General features: G+C 35.4%; 1 long non-coding RNA gene across 1 annotated transcript; it reads right to left on the reverse strand.

The window, feature by feature from the left end:
* Nucleotides 1–3,112: 3,112 nt before the first annotated feature.
* On the reverse strand, nucleotides 3,113–4,097 carry LOC128221871 (uncharacterized). The gene is made up of 3 exons (XR_008259010.1): nucleotides 3,986–4,097; nucleotides 3,704–3,770; nucleotides 3,113–3,361 (listed from the first exon to the last, which is right to left on the reverse strand). It is a non-coding gene; the product is annotated as an uncharacterized LOC128221871 (long non-coding RNA).
* Nucleotides 4,098–10,244: the final 6,147 nt, after the last annotated feature.

Here is a 10,244-nt window from a genome sequence, read left to right on the forward strand (position 1 = left end):
ATTCAAGGAAACTTGATCGCAATAAGATATGAAAATGACCTTTTTCAACCCGTTCTTCTACCTTATATCCATTCCAATCGTGGGATGATGTTGGAACAGAATAACGCACTACGGCACGCGGCGAGAAGCACACAAGTTATGCTTGTAGTATACAACGCGCAAACACCTAATTGACCTGCAAAATGATCGAGCAGGTGTGGTATCTATTGAGGCGCAATCTACGTTCCAGAACGCTGCCACCCAGATCTCAGGGAGCTTGCGCGTGTCATCATCAGATGTGGTCGGCCATTCCACATCAATGAGGACAACGTACGTTGCTGTAATTGCAGCAGCAGCTGGACATACAAAGTATTGAAACGAAATCAAATACGACGTGATTTGATCTCCTTAAACAATGTATCAGAACATGATGGCAATCTACCCGATCTTACCTGAGAATCCCGTATAATATAATAATAATATCACACCATATGCCATCAGTAAACTATGAAATTGATACTTACATCGAATGTCTGGACCATATGCAAAGCTTGTCCGAGGCGTACTCGCCAGAAGGCGTAATCTTGTTCTGTGGAGATCTAAATGCTAACGTCATTTCCGACATATCGAACAATCAACGGCGGGCAAATCTTTTGAAATGATTAATGAAAAATAGCTTAATAGTCGTACCAACAAATAACACGAAATACATTACATTTCGACCAACACGAAAAACGCTTGACTACGTCGTCATCGGAATGGTATTCTTAACAACAAGGAACTTAATGCCGATTTGTGCGCGGTCTTAAACCACCTTCCGCTCCTTACACAGTTGATCAACCTCTCGTTGTATCTTAATGTAATAATTGCTTTTATGACGTCCTTAACCGTGTTGCAAGTTGTGATATAGGCTTCTTTGGAGACCTTTCAACACGAACAAAAAGCAAAAGAAACTATTAACCCAAAACGGAATAACATAGCTTTAAGAGACCGTTAGGAAATTTCAAAGTCCTAGTTTAAGGAATGTTTGGCTTGATTGTTTATTGCACTGGTGTTAATATTCTGTGTATTTATTTATTGGCTCAGCGCTATTTAGTGTTGACACTTTTAGATTATATAAGGTCATTGTCGAAATACTAATTATATAAATTAATTAGTAAAGAATACACAAATAAGAGGAGTTAAGTTTTATAAAAGATATATAACCTATATATTTAAATCCTCTTTCAATGCATGTCACTATTGATATATCCAAATAAGGAAGCATCTTGGTTAAATCATATTATACGGTTATTATATTTACTATTAATCAAAGGCATTGCAAAATAATAATGTTATTATTTGAAAACAACAAATAAAGAACTAAATACAAGATGTATTGTTTATTTCTATAATAAAACCTTCAGAACTGCACAGCGAGACACTCAGATTGGAGATCTGACAGACAGCACAAGACAAAAAAGATTAAGCAAATTCAGTTTTGTACTATAAACGGTAAGGGGGGGGTCACTTATACTTGTGACGTCATCTGTAATTACGTTAACGACATTTTTTGAAAGATCTAAAATTGGGAAAAGCGTTGCGTCGTGACAAAACTGTGAACGAGCACTTAATACAATTAAATATTATCTCAGAGTGTTATTTGATACGATGTTTAAAGCATCGTATATACTAAAATATTGCAAATTGGGAATTATCATACACATTCACAAACTGAACAAGATAAAACAACTTGTACAATTAATCGTCCTGTAATATTACCGTCTGTAATTTATAAAGTTTTTTGACAAACTGGTGCACAAATGACTTGAAACATGGTCAGTAGAACATAAAAAAACAATTTTCAAATGCACGACAAAATTGATATAAAAAGGATCGGATTGATAACAGCATCCTTTGGTCTTAAGGAAACAATATTCACGAATCTAGAGTACGGCTTACCGTCGTACGTAGCAACACTAGACCCTTTCTGTGCCTTTTACAATGTATTGGATCCAGCCCTATTCGCTGAATTTAATGAATATGGAATTGGTGGCAGAATGTTGAGAGCACTGATCAACTGTTATACAGACTTAAAGGGTTTAGTATTAGTAAACGGAATAAAGTCGACTTCATTTCCGGTCCGCAAAAGTGTCCGTTCGGGGAGGGGTATCTGTGGCTGTATCAACTTTTCTTTGTTAAACTCCTAAACAAGCTATAGGATTCTCCCCATGTATCTTACGTTGGAACCACAAACGTTTTATGGGCTTGTAGCGAAGCTTTGTTTGATGATATCAGAGACGTCGTCAGCAAGGTCGTGTACCAGTGTTCGTGGTTCCAATGTAAGATACAAGGGGAGAATCCTGTAGCTTATTTAGGAGTTTAACAACGAAAATATGATACAGCCACAGATACCCCTACAACTTCTAAACAACTATGGTTTAGAACAGCACAAACAAGCATACAGATAGACAGCGAAGGTTTCTACAAAACTGACTCGAAGACGGTCAGTCAGATCAGCCATCACGAGCTTCTACAACGATCAATTGAAAGCCATATAAATATGCATTCAAAAGCCTAAATTCGCACATCATTTTGTAAACGTTGTATCAACAATATTGATACACGAATGGAGAACAAAAGGTTAATATTCAACCACTGATTACTGTCTTTAGATGTTAACATAGTTTCCCCAATTACAGGAGTACAAATCATAGCGCTGAAAGCGTCGAAGTACTGTTGGTGAGATTAAGATCTTTCAAATAAAAAGCGATGAATCGATTGTATTCACCCGAAGAATAGAAAGCTTTATCTTACCAATGCTAACCTTTCTGATAACCTTTTTACCAATTAATTCCGCTATTTAGGTATAAACTTATATTTATATTTAATATGCAGAATGCGGAATTCGCCTAAGAAGAGAATTATATCATCAACGAGATTTTGTTTCCACATATTATATATATTATAGGTGTATATCTCGGTATTGGATAAACGAGCAAGATGAACGAGTATTTGAATACATTTCCAGGGTTCTAGGTTATTCGATAGTTATACACAAAGTATCTAAAACATATAACCCAATGCTTCCTGTTCGTACATATATATTTGTTAATATTTGGTTAACATATTTTGATTTTCACTACCTAAAGGATCTACAAGAATTAGTCGAGTACTATCTTACAGTGTCCTGTTTTTATATAGTCACGAATACACAATTGGTTATTACATTTTCTCCTTACAAAGTATTTTAACTTTATTTGGATTTTTGTAATAAACCGTATTTACATCTCCGATAGAACGCATTCCAACCATAAAAATCGAAGCAAGTGGCATTCCATTTTCGGGTATCTGTTGTTATCCACGTGTTTTTTGTCTAAATACTCGTGCATGAGTTTGAAATCTAAAATTACAACAAAACGATATAGTAATTAACACTTTTTAATAATCAATACAGTGACTCTTTGTGGCAATGCTGTAAAAATAATTTAAATTGGTGTCCAAATTAACCAGAACGTGAAACATTTGTTTAGAAAAATGTGTAAATGTGATAGTCTTGAAATATTGATAATTGTAAGAACTCCGCAAATGGCACATGCTCGTAGTATATTTTCATATACAACATGTGCTAGAAGATGTACCTTTATTATAAGGAAGACATAAGCTTTGCAAACCGTTATAAATCGAGAAGGCTCACACCTTTTCTTTCCGTTAATTCTGATCTGATAATTTAAAGAAATTCTACCTGTGTCTCCAGTTTTTCGATTGCTGGTTTTTATTGTTATTGCGTCGTTTGCCTTCTTCTGTTACATCTAGGTCACATGCAACACAAACATAAGTTTCTATATCTAAAACCAATGTTTTATATAATAAGGTCGACAGTTAAATGTCAGATCATATTTATCGTTCACGCCTCTATTTGTCTTTATTTATCAAAACTATTGACAACTTCGCCTGGAAACATGAAAGGTTTGAAATAAGAATTATACAGCGTATACAATACACCTGATTAAGGAACGACAATTACCTCTTTATTAACATCACAACCACTAACACACTCGCTATTATCGCCACTAATACCCCGCCATAAATCTTGACAGTAGTGGCAGTGAGCAAGTCATCGCCAATGCTAGCCTTTGAAGCTGTTTATAAAAAAAATAAGTTGTTAGGATACTTTTAATTTACATTCAACATAAACCATAGGGTGTGGTGGCATAATTTAGTTTCATCCAAATATAAATTGAAAAAAATATTCTGTTCCAAACAAAATTGCTCCGTCTAAAGAAAAGTACCGATTCTTGTACTAACTTTTGCCAGATAAGTGGCCTTTTTCTTAAAAATTCAAAACATACACGCGTTTAGTAATTTACGAAAATCATGTTCTTCAATCGGCATCATTGTGTTGTGTCATTACATTAAATAAAAAAAGATAAAAATTAACACGAGTTAAAACAGTCTGTACGTTAATACCTAAACAGGAAAAAAACAGTACCAGCGGTTGTGGTTTTATATTAAGTTTCAAAATTTTAAATCGACAATTATGTTTATTATGACAAAAACCAACCGAGTCAAAACTATTTAAATCATTTTCTTTCACTTATTGAGTGGATACACATCTGGACTTTACCTCAATGGTTATAATATGGAAATTGACAGCTTAAGCAAATGATACTGCATTAAAATACAATGTAATAATACTTAAAATATATTTCTACATCCGTTTCTTAAAAAAACCCAATTGATTCAAGTGTTAACTTTTTTTGTCGTTGAGTGTTAACGTAGGCACTTCTTTATGATGTTTAATTGCAAACCGTAGGTTTAAAATTGCAATATATGCGTTACGGCTAATAACGATACGGCGTTGTTAATGATTTAGCACATTAACATGTAGTCGTGGTACGGTATTCTAGAATATTTCAGTTGTTATTAACCTACTTACTATAGTGTAATCATCACCGTATTTAATTCCCGCTATTCAGCGCTTAGGCAGTGGTACAATTTAAGTAATACCGTACATTATAGACGGATGGATACACTGGTACTATTGAAAGGAGGCTAACGTATGTATGAAACAAACACAATGTTGGGTTAGGCCAAGCACATGGACCAGGAACAGACTGAATAACGTCCCCTCTCTGATAAAAACATAGCTGACTTTACCAAATCAAGTAATATTATGCTCAATTCCCTTCTTCGCATAGTTAAAACAATTAGACTAGTGTTTATTATTTTATTATACTGACTTAATAACATGTTCCACAATTGAATGAAGAAACACATATTCAAACCTGTTCCACATTTCGAATAAGTGTAGCCTGAAAAACCATAGTCCCCATCTGTACAAATATCGCATTTATCGCCTGTAAAAAAGGCATGGCATCCACAAGAACCAGTGTTTTTGTCACAGGAAATTGTTGCACAGCCAAAACTGCAAACCTGATCACAGGTTGAACCATACCGTCCGTCAACACACGCATCGCATCTTCCTCCTTTGAAGTTTTTACGACATGAGCATGTACCATCTAGATAGTTGCATTTTCCACCAATACACCCGACTGAGCAGGTCTTACCACAGCTACTGTCGATATCATGAAATGTTTCCCTACATGTCGTACAGGTTGTCCCGTTCAATTGTTGACACGTATAACAGTTGCCTTTACAAGATGTTCACATATGTAACCATATACTGTATCAATGCAGCCAGCATTGCAAATATGACTTTTTCCACAACGTTTTCTTCCTTCTCTACAACAAGCACATGGGACACTACAGTCTACCTCCTTACCATCTTCTTTTACGGTCACTGGAAGGGAAACATTTTATAAACGTCATGTATGTACAACAGGTCATTGTAAACATAAGTACACGCACTCAGGCATCAATTTGGATGATATAAACAAAATTTAGTGATTTAAAACATTTTGCAGTTGTATCGAAGATTTACAAAACAAAATGTAGCGTTTGGTATTTCAGTATGGATGATATGCAGAAAAGCGTCCGACAGAGGAATGGAAAAACTGCCTGAGGCATATAGTGCCGAAAACCGTCCATCATATATGAGAAAAAAACTGGCCGAAAAACCGTCCATGGTATAAGAGAAAAAACTGATCGAGTCACATAGTGCCGTGGCAGTGATTCCCTTGACATAATTGACTGTTTCAGGAGTTTCCTTTGCATAAAACGTGAGAACATGACGCTGATGTCGGGAGTGTCATTGTGCCATTTCAACGTAATGGTCATTGACCTTTATAAAGGCCATGAATTTCTTAGTTTATTAAACGGTATTCTTTTTCAAACAAAATCTATTTTACCGTCATCAACATTTGTTATCGAAATCAATATTTCAACGAAACTGTTATATCTTATATACTTAGACTTTAAACAACATGTCATTTAATATTTAACAGTTGCTGAATGTTTTTGTACTGATAAATAAAAAAATAACAAACAACTTAATTTGAAAACGTTTTGAATATATTCATCAATAGGTACCTAATATTCCTTGATAAACATACCTAGTTTTATATATGTATAGTATGTTAGCACTGTGCTGTTTGTTGAGTTTTGTTCTGTTCTTCAATGTTTTTTTGTTTGTGATTTTATGTTCTATGTCTTTTGCGTTAACCCATTGCAATTAAACCGGGATTATATTTACGTTTTACTACTGAGCTGGTTTCTGTAACCTTTCGCATAATTATTGAATATCTATTTTCGCTCGAATCAAGAATATGAAACAATGTTATAAAAGAATGCTTTTCAATAGAATTGCCATGCTATTTTCATACTGAAGCAGAATTCATTTGTATAATAGGAATAGAGGGATACTAAACATGAATGTAAGTCTCATGTATCTCTGAACATTATAATAGGATGTTTATTGTACAGATTATAAATAAGCATTGATGTACCAAGTTGAAAAAAAAACATGCTGGATTTGCAACAGTTATGGCCACGGGTTTATAGCTATTTAATGATTAAAATAGTACAGATTATAAATAAGCATTGATGTACCAAGTTGAAAAAAAAAACATGCTGGATTTGCAACAGTTATGGCCACGGGTTTATAGCTATTTAATGATTAAAATAGTATAAAAAAAACTATTATGATGATTAGGTCCTACCTGCTAAGCTTGAAATTGCGAAGCTAAGTAGAACACACAGTTTAAAGATCAGATAAGTCATGTCTGGTTCTCCTCAAAGAGAATACTATTTTTTACACAACGAAAACAGTAACGTTTTATTCAATTAATTACGTAAAAATTCAAATATTACAACACAGTATATATAGTTGTGATGGAAAACAAATGCTTCCAATAGTTGTTCTCTCTCTCTGGTGACAAAGGACAAGACCAGCTGAATAATTTTGTTCTATCTGTGAAATGAATACCTGATCTTTTCAACGAGAAACGGAAATAGGTTAGTAAGCAATCTTGTAGCAAAACAGGATGTTGTGTTGGGCAACGGAGATGTCCTTTGTAGTGTCTAGTGCAGTCACTTTCGACTTTCTTGTTAACAGGACAGCCGCGCAAGAAAAAGAACAAAAAAAACCTCATTTATCGCAAACACAATTTTATATAAAAGGACGAAAGAGCAAATGAGTAAAATGTGTAACATGGTATGTAAAAATGATTTATGCATCCCTGAAACTCAATTACACATATATTTAAACATCAGGTAATTTATATAATGTTTAGCTGTTAAGTTGACACACTTTTAGTACACTTGTACCAAAGAAATAGTTATAAATATTCAAGTTTCATTTGACCTTAATTTCAATTGAACTATTGTAATCCTACTATCGCTAATCACCGTTTGTAAACATTGCATAGCGAAATTGATATCACAATGACGAACATAAAACAAAACTGTATTTAACCATTAAATTCCGCCTTTTGATGTGCATTTATGCTATAATTTACTTGCACGAATATCGAATGACCAAATTTGTAATACAAAAATTGTATGCGTTTTATGAAAAGGACACCAATGGAACCAGATAAAACAATACGGATATACTTAATAACGTTTTAACTTAAAACTTGTACAGATCTTATATTTTGCAGAGATAACCACAAAACGGTATGACATTCGACATAGGTTTATGGTACTCAAATTTATTCAGATGATCCATATAAAACCTTGATCGAATCGAATCGTTATGTCGATCGAATAGTGTTCTGGTCCATTACTAAATCAGACAACGCACTTTAAACGTTTACAACGGAGTTCGAAATAGGTTTCTGGTACACAAAGTCAATAAGAGTATGTACTTAAAACGTACCCTGTGGAGATCGATAAGAGTTTTGGTACCCAAAGTCAATAAGAATATGCACTGATAACGTATATGGCGGAGTTCGACATAGGTTTCAGATGCCCGAAGTCAATAAGAACACGCACTGATAACGTATCTGGCGGAGTTCGACATAGGTTTCTGATACCCAAGGTCAATAAGAATACGCACTAATAACGTATCTGGCGGAATTCGACATAGGTTTCTGATACCAGATGTCAATAAGAATACGCACTGATATCGTATCCCGCGGAGTTCGACATAGGTTTCTGACACCCGAAGTCAATAAGAATACACAATGATAAGGTATCTGGCGAAGTTCGACATGGGTTTCTGATACCCGAAGTCAATAAGAATACCCACTGATAACGGATCTGGCGGAGTTCAACATAGGTTTCTGACACCCGAAGTCAATAAGAATACACAATGATAAGGTATCTGGCGAAGTTCGACATAGGTTTCTGATACCCGAAGTCAATAAGAATACCCACTGATAACGGATCTGGCGGAGTTCAACATAGGTTTCTGGTACCCGAAGTCAATAAGAATACGCACTGATGGCGTATCTGGCGGAGTTCGACATGGGTTTCTGATACCCGAAGTCAATAAGAATAAACACTGATAACGGATCTGGCTGAATTCGACATAGGTTTCTGATACCCGAAGTTAATAAGAGTACACACTGATTTTGGAATAGGTTTCCATTACCCAGAGCCCATTAGAGCATGCACTGGTTACGTTTCTTGTGGTGTTCGTCGTAGGTTTTAGGTACCCGATGGTCAATTAGAGTATGCAATTGTAACGTATCTTGCGGAGTTCGACATAGGTTCCTGATACCCGAAGGAAAAAATTGTTTGCACTGATGACATATCCCGCGGAGTTCGACATAACAATTGTTGTAGCCGAACTCGATAAGTGTTTGCACTGACGACGTATACTGCGGAGTTCGACATAGGTTTCGGTACCCAAAGTCAATAGGAGTATGCACTGATAACTTATTTTGCGGAGTTCGACATAGATTTTGGTACCCGATGTCAATAGGATTATGCACTGGTAACGTATTTTGCGGGGTTTAACATAGGTTTCGTTACCCGAAGTCAATAGGGGTATGCACTGGTAATGTACTTTGCGGAGTTCGACATAGGTTCCGGTACCCGAAGTCGATAAGAGTTTGCACTGATAACGTATCCCGCGGAGTTCGACATAGTTTCCTAGTTCACGAAGCCGATAAGAGTATATACTGATAAAGTATCCCGCGGTGTTCGACATAGGTTTCAGTACCCAAAGTCAATAGAAGTATGCACTGATAACGTATTTTGCGGTGTTCGACATAGATTTTAGTACCCGAGGTCAATAGGAGTATGCACTGATAACGTATCCTGCGGAGATCGACATAAGTTTATGATACCCAAAGTCAATAGGAGTTTGCACTGATAACATGTTTTGCGGAATTCGACATAGGTTTCTGGTCCACGTAGTCAATAAGAATTTTCACTGATAACGTATTTTGCGGAGTTCGACATAGGTTTCTGATACCCGAAGTCAATACGAGTATGCACTGATAACATATTTTGCGGAGTTCGACATAGGTTTTTGGTACCTGTAGTCAATACGGGTTTGCACTGGTGAAGTATTCGTTGAAGTTTGACATTAGTTTATGAACCCCAATTTAATCAGATATTAAAAAAGGTTATCTGTCCGTGGGATTGTAAGCTGTGTTGTATAGTGCTCTGTGCTATTTTAGTAGAACATTCGTTTAAAAGTTGATAGTGTCGGGACCTGTGTCAACATAGTTTTCTAATAAAAGAGGAGCAACCATACATATTCATCAAAAACATCATAAAACCTAAAATCTAAGCCAATAGTTAGGGTGATCATTCGAGAAACATAGTTTCACTTGGAAAAATGTATCTAGAATAAACCTTTTAGGAACACTTCTTTCTAAAATAATGTCATTTTAATATTTAGTGTATTCATTGCCAATAACATGCTTTTA

This window comes from Mya arenaria, chromosome 16 (genome assembly GCF_026914265.1).
Source record: "Mya arenaria isolate MELC-2E11 chromosome 16, ASM2691426v1".
Lineage (NCBI taxonomy): Eukaryota > Metazoa > Mollusca > Bivalvia > Myida > Myidae > Mya > Mya arenaria.